The sequence below is a fragment of the Aquarana catesbeiana genome, linkage group LG11 (genome assembly GCF_042186555.1).
Source record: "Aquarana catesbeiana isolate 2022-GZ linkage group LG11, ASM4218655v1, whole genome shotgun sequence".
Lineage (NCBI taxonomy): Eukaryota > Metazoa > Chordata > Amphibia > Anura > Ranidae > Aquarana > Aquarana catesbeiana.
The window spans coordinates 100536820-100551612 of record NC_133334.1 but is presented as its reverse complement, the minus strand read 5'-3'; positions in this window follow the sequence as shown (position 1 = coordinate 100551612).

Below are 14793 nucleotides of genomic sequence, written 5' to 3'. Positions count from 1 at the left end.
TCAAGAAACTATTAGATAAGCACCTGAACGCCCGCAACATACAGGGATATACAATGTAATACTTACATATAAACACACACATAGGTTGCACTTGATGGACTTGTGTCTTTTTTCAACCTCCTAAACAGTGTATGTATAAATACTGCGCTGTCAAAGAAAGGAGCAGCTAGCATTAATAAGTGATCTAACCTGTGATAAATAATAAAAAGAACGAATGGCAGCGCTAAAGCAAAAATGTCAAACATTAATATGTGATATACAATGTCTCAAGGTACGTATGATTACATATATGTGAAAAACAAATGGATCTAGAGACAGAAATAGGTTAGGAGTTAAACTTCTGAGGCATCCATATAGGATGTGTAACTAAAAAACTGTCTGTAAAGATAAGTCCATATGTCTAAACAGGATATGTATATGTTAATAGTCCACGCATTAGCGTGAATGATCATACATATAGAAGTCCATAAACATCGAGTGAATTCAAGGATGTTATACACCTAAAGTGTAAAAAATATAATAATCAAGTGTTGATAGTAGATCCACCACCGTAATTGAAAATGTGGGGGGACTTACCAGAAGAAGTGGACACAGATGGGTATACACTCACTGTGTCAATAAAGCTTGTATGGTTGCAGATCTCTGAAGATGGAATGGGAGTAGTAGAAATGCTTGTAGAAGGTGTACACGATAAAGGCAAATCCAATCAAAAGTATGTGTTTTCCACACTATGTGGGTCGTACCACTAGGACCTTCTCCACACGGGTTGGTGAACATGTGGCTAAAATCCTAGGAGGGGACACTAAACATACTGTTCCCAGACATTACTGACAGTATCACCATAGAGACCCTTCCGGATCACAATTTCTTATTATAGACCGATATGTGTCCCCTTGGCGAGGTGGGGCAATAACTTGCGGGGTATCCCAATTAGAAACGTATTGGATATACGAAATTCAGTCCCATAAACCACTGGGACTTAACGTTGAATGGGATATCAACGCTTTTATTAACCAATCATAGAATATGGTGCCTTCTCCCGTTTCCTTATATATTACTGCAATATAATTTCGTCCTTTTCTCTTTTTCAATGTCAACATCATATTTAGTCATACAATAATGAATACTGTAACCCCGTTCTATTTAAATATTGATATGTATATTTTGCTTTATTGTATGATTTTTAGATCCCCCTGTGAAACTGTGGCTCCGCTAAATAGAATTCATGTTTTTTTTAGTTTATTTACAAAAAACATGTTTCCATGGTTTGGACTGTGTTATCATACAATTTATTTTTCTAAGTCCTCCACTAGGACTTTTTATCTTATTTACGTCAAGTATCGTCCCCCCCCTCCTTTTTAACAGATTAACTGTGTGCCGCTAATGCAAGATCATTATATTTCCTCCTTTTGCGGTCCACCGGTCAGCCAGAACGAGGCTTGATGCGCGGCGTCATGACGTTGTCATGACTCTGAGCAACGCACGGCCGCATTCTCATTTAGTCAGTGGTACAACTACAAGAACGAGGCTTGGTGCGCGGCATCATGACGTTGCCACGACTCGGAGCCACGCACAGCCTTACTCCTATCTAGGTAGTGGTATACCTACAAGCAGGAGACGCACGTGATGTGTTGCTAAGGCGACACACACATTTGCGCTCCACTAACTTTACCATAATGAGGTTTGTAACGCACGCGACCGGCGCCATCTTCCCAATACCCGGAAGTGGCGGGGTAATCTCAGCGGCATAGATTGGAGCCACATTGGAACATGGGGGTCTCTCACCATATATAAGGGGCAGTGTATGAAGTAGTGCAGCACCCCAGATGATGTCCGGTAGGACGAAATGCATTGGGAACGCTTGCTGACACTACTACACTGCCATTTTATTCTCTCTCAGCGCTGTATTTTATCTTCACAAATGTGAGTGTTTTACTTTAATAAATACGCTTCATAGCTTTTTTTATACAGTATCATGCTATGTGCCTTTATACTTTTTCTTTATATGCTGTGGATACGTGATTTGTCTTCACCATATATACTCTCCACAAGTACCTTGGCTACTCTCATCCTGTCTCCAGGGATCTACAGCTATACAAGCTCAATAGACACAGTGGGTGTATACCCATCCGTGTCCATTTGCTCTGGTAAGCCCCCCACTTTTACTCACGGTGGTGGACCTACTATTACCACTTGAATATTTTGTCATTTACACTTCTGGGTGTTTAAAATCTTTCACTTTTCATTGGTCAACTCATGGATTTGTTCATACGCAACTATTTGTGCTAACATTTGCCTCAAGGCTATCTACACAGTATTACGCTATGTACTTTCATGTTTTTCCCTTACACGCTGGTGATACCTGATTGGATTTGCCTTTATCGTGTACACCTTCTACAAGCATTTCTACTACTCCCATTTCATCTTCAGAGATCTACAACCATACAAGCTTTATTGACACAGTGAGTGTATACCCATCTGTGTCCACTTCTTCTGGTAAGCCCCCCCACATTTTCAATTACGGTGGTGGATCTACTATCAACACTTGATTATTATATTTTTTACACTTTAGGTGTATAACATCCTTGAATTCACTCGATGTTTATGGACTTCTACATGTATGATCATTCACACTAATCCGTGGACTATTAACATATACATATCCTGTTTAGACATATGGACTTATCTTTACAGACAGTTTTTTTGGGTACACATCCTATATGGATGCCTCAGAAGTTTAACTCCTAACCTATTTCTGTCTCTAGATCCATTTGTTTTTCACATATGTAATCATACGTACCTTGAGACATTGTATATCACATATTAATGTTTGACATTTTTGCTTTAGCGCTGCATTCGTTCTTTTTATTCTTTTTTTGACCTCACCTACTATGTAACTATGTAACTTTAAGCATTAAAAAAATCTCTGCTCCCGAGCAAACGGCCTTTTTAAAAAAAACATTTTTTGCATTGATACATGTCCCCTGGGGCAGGACCCAGGTCCCCAAACACTTTTTATGACAATAACTTCCATATAAGGCTTTAAAATGAGCACTTTTGATTTTTCATGTTCGTGTCCCATAGACTTTAACGGTGTTCCGGCGGCTTTCGAATTCGCCCCGAACACCGCATAACGGTTGGTGTTCGCCGAACATCCGAACAACCAAAGTTCAGCCCGAACTTATGCTAAGGCCGAACCATTTGCCCATTCCTAATTATGAACAGGCACCTTTGAAATCTTTCCAGCAAGAAGTTAATTTATTATAGTTGCTGTTCCTATACCAAAACCTATTATCATTTGTAACTATTTAATTTTAAGTCAACAATTTAAGTGTACTCTTATTAACTTAACTTTAATTAATACATTAAAATATGGTAAAGTGGCAGAAGACAAGACATTTAGGCATCTAAAGTTGCGTGCACACACACTTTTCCTTTTCCTGTCAAGCAACATAGAAGCTTTAAGATGGTGTTCATGTGTTCTGCCAAATTTTTTGCCTGCTCGGATGTTCTGGTGTGAACCGAATCTGGGGGTATTCGACTCATCCTTATTCATAATATGTTACATTGAGGTTTATTCCTCAATCAGCAAGGCCACTTACCACTTCAATAGTGGTCACTTTTACCCCCTTCCTGCCCAGGCCAATTTTCAGCTTTCATCACTGTAGCACTTTGAATAACAATTGAGCAGTCGTGCGACACTGTACCCATAATACATTTTTATCATTTTTTTTACACAAATAGAGCTTGGTGGTATTTAATCACCACTGGGTTTATTTTTTATTTTTTGCTAAATGATCGAAAAAAGACCAAAAAATTCAGGCCAAACTTTATTCTGCTATATTTCTTTGGTGAAAATAACCCAAATCAGTGTATATTATTTAGTCTGTAGGAAAGCACTATAGAGTTCACAAACAATGGTATATATATATATATATATATATATATATATATATATATATATATATATATATATATATATATATAACTTGATGAATCCTGATGTACTAACGACCTAATTTTTTGAGGCCTGAAACACCAGGATAAATATTCCCCAAATGACCCCTTTTAGGAAAGTTGACAGTTCACAGTATTTAGTAAGAGGCATGGCAGAGGCTTTTTAAGTTGTAATTTTTTGGAAAATGAAGAATTTTTTTTTTTTCGCAATTTTTTTTTTTTTCACAATTTTTTTTTTTTACATACTGTCACCAGTGCAGTTATTATATAACTGGTGCAGCGGTGATCAGGGACACTGACTGGTGACATTATGGTTCCCTTTTTATCCTGCCATGTATTTATTAACTTCTTCCATAGCTCCAGGCATGCCTTTACTGATTACAGTAATTCAAAAATGGTGTAAACATTTTAAAAATAATCGTGCCTCAAACTGGGCTTTAAGCACCCTGTTACTCATATCCCTTGCTTGTCCAGAGATTGTGACCATTGCACCAAAAGATTGTACTGAGGCTGTGGGACCTTTAATCTATTATGTGCACAGTAGTGCAAAAATGTGTATAGTTTCATTTTGTCATACTTATGCTAGAATAAATTGTTTTCGTAATTCATTTCATATATTTGGATTTGTTTCAAATATTCGCTGTCCTGAATCAATTTGTATTTTAGAAAATGATTTCGGAAGATTGGCTATATTCATTTTAACATGTTAATTCCTTTTTTTGGGAGATTACTTATGCACTCTGAGTCATCCCTGCTAGTCCAACCTACAAGGAGAAATGGAATAAGCTGATTGGACGATATCAACTGGAGTCATGTGCATTTGAAATTAATCAATGGAACAAAATGAATCTCGGATTCATTAGTTATGTTATGATTCAGAGATTCTGATGGATCCACCTCCTGCCAACCCAAACACAATAAGTAGGTATCGTCTAATTTCACTTTTATACCTTATTGTATTTATTGCAATTTCCATTTCATATTTAGTGCATTTTGTATAATGAAAGATGGTAATGCAAAAAGAATCATTAACCAATGGTCAAAGACTACTGTGCTGCTCTCGTCGGGCACTTTAAGACCACTAGGGGGCACGTGCGCCGCTACACCGGAGCTGATGCACATGGCCGCTGGCCACCCACGATCACTCCTGACAGAGACAGAATGGGGAACTGTCAATGTAAACAGTCATTTTGTCAGAGGAGGATAGACAGATCTGCTGTTCCTAATGATTATGAACAGCGATCTGTCTCCTCCTCCAGTCACTACACTGCCCCCACAGTTAGAAATACCTCCCTAGGGAACACTTAACCCCTTGATCACCCCCTAGTGTTAACCCCTTCCCTGCCAGTGACATTTATACAGTAATCAGTGGCTATTTTTAGCACTGATCGCTGTATAAATATCACTGGTCCCAAAAAAGTGTCAAAAGTGTCCGATTTGTCGCAGTCCCGCTAAAATTACTAGTAAAAAAAAAAAAATAATAATAAAAATGCCATAAATCTATCCCCTATTTTGTAGACGCTATAACTTTTACGCAAACCAATCAATATACGCTTATGGCAATTTTTTTTTTACCAAAAATGTGTAGAAGAATACATATTGGCCTAAACTGATGAAATTTGTTTTTTTACACTTTTTTTGGGGATATTTAATATAGCAAAAAGTTAAAAATATTGTTTTTTTTCCAAAATTGTCACTCTTTTTATATTTATAGCATAAAAAATAAAAACCACAGAGGTGATCAAATACCACCAAAAGAAAGCTCTATTTGTGGGAAAAAAAGGACATCAATTTTGTTTGGGTATAGCATCGAACAACCGTGCAATTGTCAGTTAAAGCGACGCAGTGCTGTATCGCAAAAAATGGCCTGGTCATTAACCACTTGCTGCCCACCCATTGTCATATGATGGCTTCCCAGAACGGCCGTTCTCACGTGCCCACGGGGGTGTGTAGCGCGGCGATCACAGCCGCGCTGTGTTGCTAGAACAAGGCGTGACCCCGATCTCTGTAAAGAGCTGCGGTCGCAGCTCTTTAACCATGTGATAGGCTGTGACCAATCACAGCCAGTCACATGTAAACACGGAGATGCCGGTAATCGGCCCTCCATGCCTCACACCGATAGACTGTGAGGAGAGGAGAGCCCATCAGTGGCATCTCCTTGCAGAAGACATCTAGGAATGTAATCAGGCCACTGATCATTAGTGCCCTGATTACAATAAAGCACCCACAGTGACATCAATAAGTGCCCACCAGTGCCAGCAATAAGTGCCCGCCAGTGCCAGCAATCAGTGCCCACTAGTGCCAGCAATCAGTGCCCTCAAGTGCTAGCAACCAGTGACCATTAGTGGTGCCAGTCAGTACTGGCTATCAGTGCTGCCCATCAATGCCCATCACTGCTGGCCATCAATGCCACCCATCTATGCCCATCAGTGCCCACCAGTGCCACCTATCCATGCTGCCTATCAGTGCCCACCAGTGCCGCCTATCAGTGCCTGCCAGTGCCACCCATCAGTGCCCACCAGTGCCACACAGTGCCGCCTATCAGTGCTCATCAGTGCCACATATCAGTGCCACCGATCAATGCACATAAGTGCGGCATATTCTTGCCTCCTCATCAGTGCCACCTAATCAGTGCCGTAAGTGCCGCCTCATCAGTGCCCATCAGTGCAGCCTATCAGTGCCGCCTCATCAGCGCCCATCAGTGAAGGAGAAAAATAACTAAACTAACTACTAATTACAAAATTTACTGACAGAAACTTTTATTTATTTATTTTTTAGGAAAAAATAAAAAAACAAGAAGTGATTAATAACCACCAAAAGAAAGCTCTATTTACGTGAAGAAAATGATAAACATTTCACATGGTTACAATGTAGCATGACCGCGCAATTGTCATTCAAATTGTTATAGCACTGAAAGCTGAAAAATGGTCTGGGCAGGAAGGGGGTAAAAAACTCTCTCAAGTTCAACCCCAATACAAAAAAAAAAATTGTATTAGAATGTTCACAGTACACCCACCAGAATAAAAATGAATTGATCTAAATCAATTGGGATCATTTGGTTTGTTACGTTTTTTTCGGCTCCTCCAAATATTAACAAAAGGCCCAAACTAATGCATCATGTTACCCAAATGAAACAAATGAATATGAATTAATTAGTTGTTTTTGTTATCATTTATATTGGTTTTCATGGAATTCATTACTATTGTGATTTGGAGATTCGGATAAATACGTAACTCTGCAAAGCGCAAAGTTTGTCCGAATTTTGATTCATAACGAAATGAATCGTGCATGTCTGGTAGAGTGATATACAATGTCACAGCAAAAGATTAATTATAAGGTGAAATAATTTCTATACCAATTCGGTCAAGTACAGATTGAAGTGTATTGTAACTTGTACAACATATCCAACCAATCCAACTGATATATATATTTATACAGGAATTCTGTGCAGTGAGCAATGGAGTCAGGTATTGGCTCTAAAATATTACATATCTATCTATTTATCTAGTATCTATTTATCTAGGCGAGGGTTTAGGCTGGTCACTCCTTGCACAAAGTGTCATGCTGGCAACAAGTGTTTGGCACTTGTACACGGGCACTTCTTCTAACAAGACCACCTTTCATCTTCACCATCTCCTCACCATGCCTTCTCTGCTCTACTCTTTCAGGTAACTACCCTGATCTTCCCTGCAACACAAAAAGTCGCTCTACCTGTCTGCGATTTCCCACCTGACTCTTTATACCCTCTGGTAACTGCAAAGTCTACCACTATTCTCTTAAACACTGGACTACATTGCTTAACTGAACTTTAATTCTGCCTTACTAAGAATTTGAAACTACTGTCTATACTTGTTTGTTTTTGAAAGTGTCACTTCTTTTGTATTAGCTGCCCTAACCAAGATCAAACATTTAACCTTATTCTGTTGCCCCCTCTTGCACTGTGTCCAGACCAGTTGTAAAACCCCACCCCCCACAAGCCTGGTTTTATCAGCTTCTAATTGACTAATTTTGAATCTCTGATGAGGTTTTAGGCTGGTCACTCCTTGCACAAAGTGTCACGTCGGCAACAAGTGTTTGGCACTTGTACACGGGCACTTTGACTAAGGCATGCTACAAAAAAGTAAGTACAGACATTATTGTTCAACAGTTATTTTGCAGGAAGTTCCTCTTTATTCTCTTATGCCGCGTACACATGACCGGACTTTCTGGGAAACTAGGCCCGACGTTCTTCCCGCCGGACTTCCAGCGGACTACCGCCAGACATTCTGAACGGACGGACTTGCCTACACACGACCGGACTTTCCGGAAGACTAGGTCCGCCAGTCTTCCCAACGGACTTTCGCTGAGTTACGGCAGACTTTCGGAATGAACGGACTTGCCCACACACGTCCAAGTCCGTTAGTTTTGAACGTGACGCGGGTACGACAGGACTAGAAAAGGAAGTCACTCTCGCCGCTTTTAATGGCGAGATTGACAAAACGGCGAGATTGACACCTTGCGAGCCCCGTCGCGCGGCATACCAGGCCCTTGGGTCTGGTATGGATTTTAAGGGGAACCCCCTACGCCGAAAAAACAGCGTGGGGTCCCCCCCAAAATCCATACCAGACCCCGATCCGAGCATACAGCCTGGCCGGTCAGGAAAGGGAGTGGGGACGAGCGCACGCCCCCCCCTCCTGAACCATACCAGGCAGCATGTCCTCAACATGGGGGGGTGGGTGCTTTGGGGGAAGAGGGCGCCCTGCGGGCCCCCCACCCCAAAGCACCTTGTCCCCATGTTGATGAGGACAAGGGCCTCTTCCCGACAACCCTGGCCGTTGGTTGTCGTGGTCACCGGGTGATGTTGACCACGCCCCCTAAAACGTCACAGTCTCAGCATGCCCAGGGACTGTGATGGCATAAGGGGGCGGGGTCACTGCCTATATAAGTCACATCGGAGCGCTCAGAGAGCATACCAGCCGGAGAGAGCGTTGTGTCAACATCGGAAGAAGAGAAGAAGAGAAGAAAAGAAGAGAAGAAAAGAAGAAGGCAGAAGAAAGAAGGCAGAAGTCCGGGCCCCTGCTGGCAAAAGAGCGGCAAAAGAGCAGAAGATAGTGGAGGAGCCCAGCAGAAGACCCGGAGAGTGCGGAGAAGAACCGGAGAGACCCCGGAGCTGTCTAACAAATTATTTTAAAAACCTGTGCAGTGTGTTTTTTTATTGACACTTTTTTCCCTAGGTAAATAGGTAGGGGTATCATGTACCCCATACTCATTCACATAGAGTGGGGGGCTGGGATCTGGGGCCCCCTTAATAAAGGGGGCTCCCAGATTCTGATAAGCCCTCCGCCCGCAGACCCCGACAACCAACGGCCAGGGTTGTTGGGAAGAGGCCCTTGTCCTCATCAACATAGGGACAAGGTGCTTTGGGGGAGGGGGGGGGTGCAGGGCACCCCCCTCCCCCAAAGCACCCACCCCAATGTTGAAGGCATGCGGCCTGGTACGGTTCAGGAGGGGGGCGCTCGCTCGTCTCCACCCCCTTTCCTGACCGGCCAGCTGTGTGCTCGGATTTTGAAAGTGTCACTTCTTTTGTATTAGCTGCCCTAACCAAGATCAAACATTTAACCTTATTCTGTTGCCCCCTCTTGCACTGTGTCCAGACCAGTTGTAAAACCCCACCCCCCACAAGCCTGGTTTTATCAGCTTCTAATTGACTAATTTTGAATCTCTGATGAGGTTTTAGGCTGGTCACTCCTTGCACAAAGTGTCACGTCGGCAACAAGTGTTTGGCACTTGTACACGGGCACTTTGACTAAGGCATGCTACAAAAAAGTAAGTACAGACATTATTGTTCAACAGTTATTTTGCAGGAAGTTCCTCTTTATTCTCTTATGCCGCGTACACATGACCGGACTTTCTGGGAAACTAGGCCCGACGTTCTTCCCGCCGGACTTCCAGCGGACTACCGCCAGACATTCTGAACGGACGGACTTGCCTACACACGACCGAACTTTCCGGAAGACTAGGTCCGCCAGTCTTCCCAACGGACTTTCGCTGAGTTACGGCAGACTTTCAGAATGAACGGACTTGCCCACACACGTTTGGGGTCCCCCCCAAAATCCATACCAGACCCCGATCCGAGCATACAGCCTGGCCGGTCAGGAAAGGGAGTGGGGACGAGCGCACGCCCCCCCCTCCTGAACCATACCAGGCAGCATGTCCTCAACATGGGGGGGTGGGTGCTTTGGGGGAAGAGGGCGCCCTGCGGGCCCCCCACCCCAAAGCACCTTGTCCCCATGTTGATGAGGACAAGGGCCTCTTCCCGACAACCCTGGCCGTTGGTTGTCGTGGTCACCGGGTGATGTTGACCACGCCCCCTAAAACGTCACAGTCCCAGCATGCCCAGGGACTGCGATGGCATAAGGGGGCGGGGTCACTGCCTATATAAGTCACATCGGAGCGCTCAGAGAGCATACCAGCCGGAGAGAGCGTTGTGTCAACATCGGAAGAAGAGAAGAAGAGAAGAAAAGAAGAGAAGAAAAGAAGAAGGCAGAAGAAAGAAGGCAGAAGTCCGGGCCCCTGCTGGCAAAAGAGCGGCAAAAGAGCAGAAGATAGTGGAGGAGCCCAGCAGAAGACCCGGAGAGTGCGGAGAAGAACCGGAGAGACCCCGGAGCTGTCTAACAAATTATTTTAAAAACCTGTGCAGTGTGTTTTTTTATTGACACTTTTTTCCCTAGGTAAATAGGTAGGGGTATCATGTACCCCATACTCATTCACATAGAGTGGGGGGCTGGGATCTGGGGCCCCCTTAATAAAGGGGGCTCCCAGATTCTGATAAGCCCTCCGCCCGCAGACCCCGACAACCAACGGCCAGGGTTGTTGGGAAGAGGCCCTTGTCCTCATCAACATAGGGACAAGGTGCTTTGGAGGAGGGGGGGGGGCTGCAGGGCACCCCCCTCCCCCAAAGCACCCACCCCAATGTTGAAGGCATGCGGCCTGGTACGGTTCAGGAGGGGGGGCGCTCGCTCGTCTCCACCCCCTTTCCTGACCGGCCAGCTGTGTGCTCGGATCGGGGTCTGGTATGGATTTTGGGGGGACCCCATGCCGTTTTTTCGGCGTAGGGTGTTCCCCTTAAAATCCACACCGGACCTAAGGGCCTGGTATGCGCCACGCTCGCCGCAATAGGAAAATGTGTTTTTCCTATTGCAGCGAGCGCGAGATGCAGTACCCTGCCCTTGCGTCGTATCTGGTCTGTCAGACGGGCTTTCCATCAGGAACTGAGTCCGGTGGAGTTACGATGTAAAGATTTGAAGCAGGCTTCAAATCTAACTGTCTGTCCTTCGGAAGTCCGATGCGGGCCACACACGGTCGGATTGTCCGCTGGATTTGGTCCGTCAGCGTCCGTTGGACCAGTCAGGTCGAAACGTCCGACCGTGTGTACGCCCCATAACTTTCCTCAGCCTTCCTTCTATTCCCCTCTTTCCACCCTCTAACATGATCACACTAATCTTTGTTATAACGTCCTCTCTCCTCAAACTCTCATTTCTTTATCCCCTCTCCAGCCCCCAACCTGTACATATCTCCCTCTCTTCTTCCCACTCAATATTACGCCACTTACCACCTCCTGCTCTTTCTAAGCCCTCACAGTATCACCTCTTCCATTCCACCACAGCATCTGCCCTCTCATAAATCCCACTCCCGCCTTATCACCCTCACCCTCCTACTACTCCTAATGTCTGGGGACATCGCACCAAACCCCGGGCCCTCCCACACCCGATTCCCAACGCCAAAATTGGCCATCTACCTCCTCCAACAGTAGTCGTAACTTCAACCTTCTCATCCCAATTCCCCTGATTCCACAAGTCGGCCCCCCTCTTTCATGTGCCTTCTGGAATGCCCGCTCAGTCTTCAAAAAACTAGCTTCTGTCAATTACCTTTTCTTCTCCAAATCTCTTAATCTATTTGCTATAACCGAAATCTGGCTCCAGGAATTTGACACTACCTCTCCAGCTGCCCTGTCCCACAGTGGCCTCCTCTGGACTCACTCCAACAGACCCAGTGGACGAAAAGGAGGTGGTGTCGGACTTCTCCTCTCCCCACAATGCACCTTCCAGGTACTTCCCACACCTCCCTCTCTTTCCCCCTGCTCTTTTGAAATGCACTGCATTCGTCTCTTCTCTCCAGCTTGTCTGAGGGTCGCAGTCATTTATCGGCCTCCTGGACCATTGTTACGGTTTCTGGATGACTTCTCTGCATGGCTACCCTATTTTCTCTCATCTGAAGTGCCTGCCATCATCCTAGGTGACTTTAACATTCCAATCAATGTTAATACTGCTACCACTTATAAACTACTCAACCTAGCCTCCTCTTTTAACCTAACTCAATGGACACAAACCACCACTCACTCCAATAGCAACGCTCTTGACCTTGTATTCTCCCATCGCTGCACTCTCTGCAATCTCTCTAATACCCCCTTTCCTCTCTCCGATCACAACCTTATCTGTTTAACACTCTCCTTGTCTCCTACATCCCATGCTGCCAACCCACAAACACCTACCCGCAGAAACCTTCGCAACCTCAACCCTTCCCTTCTTCACTCTGCTACTGATGGCCTTTATAACAGAATCGCACCCCTGTCCTGCCCAGACCTAACAACTTCCGTCTACAACACCACGTTGTCATCCTCCCTAGACATACTTTCTACACGCAGAACCAGGCCCCATCTGCCACAACCCTGGCAAACAGACGACACCAGAAGTCTTAAGAGACACAGCCGTGCTCTTGAGCGAGCATGGCATAAATCTAAATCCCTGCAAGACTTTACCCTCTACAAATCTGCCCTTCTTAAATACAGCTCCTGCCTCCACACTGCTAAACAAACCTATTACAATACTCTCATCAAAACCCTCTCATCCAAACCTCGTCAACTCTTTTCTACCCTTAATTCCTTACTTCACCCCCCACTGCCCCCACCGACCAACTTGCTTACCGCTCAACAGATTGCCACCCATGTTAATTGCAATATCGACACAATTCGCAAGGAGATATCCAGCATTCAAACTCCTCCCCTACCCAACACATCGGGTCCAACACCACATTCAATACTTTCCTCCTTTTGCCCAGTTACCACAGATGAAGTTGATAAACTCCTCTCCATGGCCCACCTCACTACCTGTCCCCTGGACCCTGTCCCCTCTCAATTACTGCGACCACCTTCCCATTCTATCCTCAACTCCCTAACCCACATCTTCAACCTCTCACTCTGCTCCAGCACCTTTCCTTCCCCGTTCAAACATGCATTGGTTATCCCCATACTCAAAAAACCCTCACTAGACCCCACCTGTTTGAATAACTTAAGACCCATCTCCCTGCTCCCGTTTGCCTCCAAGCTCATCGAACGCCTTGTCCATGACCGAATGAGTCGCTACCTCACGGACAACAACCTTCTCGACCCCCTAGAGTCTGGCTTCCGCCCACAAAATTCTACTCAAACTGCCCTACTAAAACTAACCAATGACCTACTAACTGCTAAAACCAATTCCATACTCATACTTTTATTCCTCCCTGCTGCCTTTGACACAGTTGACCACCTGCTCCTCCTCAGTAAATTATATTCCCTTGGCCTCCGTGATTCAGCTTTATCCTGGTTCTCCTCCTACCTATCTCAGCACACTTTCAGTGTCACTTACAACTCCATCTCCACAGCCCCCTTCCTCTTTCTGTTTGGGTACCCCAAGGCTCCGTCCTTGGGCCTCTCCTAGTCTCACTCTATACCTCTTCCCTGAGCCAGTTGATAACCTCCCATGGCTTCCAATACCACCTCTATGCTGACGACACCCAGATCTATCTCTCCACTCCTCAACTCACCCCCTCAATCTCCTTACGGATCTCAAACTTGCTAAATGACATATTGATATGGATGTCACACCACTTACTCAAACTTTCTAAAACTGAGCTTGTTATATTTCCTCCTTCACGGTCCCCCCCTCCTGTGACTACACCATTAATATCAACAACACAACCATTGGTCCCTCCACACATTCCAGGGTGCTGGGTGTAATCCTTGACTCTGACCTCTCCTTCAGCCCCCACATCCAATCACTGGCTAAATCCTGCCGCCTTAACCTCCACAACATCTCCAGAATTCGACCCTTCCTGACTAATGACACCACAAAGCAACTTATTCACTCCTTGATTATTTACCGCCTTGACAACTACAACTCTCTTCTTAATGGCCTACCCTTACGCAGGCTATCCCCCCCTTCAGTCTATTATGAATTATGCTCCTAGACTAATACACCTCACTAACCAATCCATGCTGCTCCTCTCTGCCAATCCCTTCACTGGCTTCCCCTACCCCACCGCATAAAATTCAAAATGCTAACCATAACCTACAAGGCCATTCACAACATCGCCCCCATCTACATCACCAACCTTATCTGCAGATATCGCCCAAATCATCCCCTCCGCTCCTCCCAGGACCTCCTGCTCTCTAGCTCCCTTGTTATCACCTCCCATGCTCGCCTTCAGGACTTCTCCAGAGCCTCTCCCTTCATCTGGAACTCCCTGCCCTAGTATGTCCAATCAGACCCTACCCTGTCCACCTTTAGGAGATCCCTGAAAACTTATTTATTCAGGGAAGCCTATCCCACACCCACCTAACAACTGTCCCCAAGCCACCCCCATCAAATCATTCTCTGCAGCTATTACCTTTTGTACCACCACCCCCTCCCTTTAGAATGTAAACTCTATGAGCAGGGCCCTCCTGTACCTTTTGTATTGAACTGTACTGTAATTGTGTTTCCCCCCCATACATTGTAAAGTGCTGCATAAACTGTTGGCGCTATATAAATTGTGAATAAT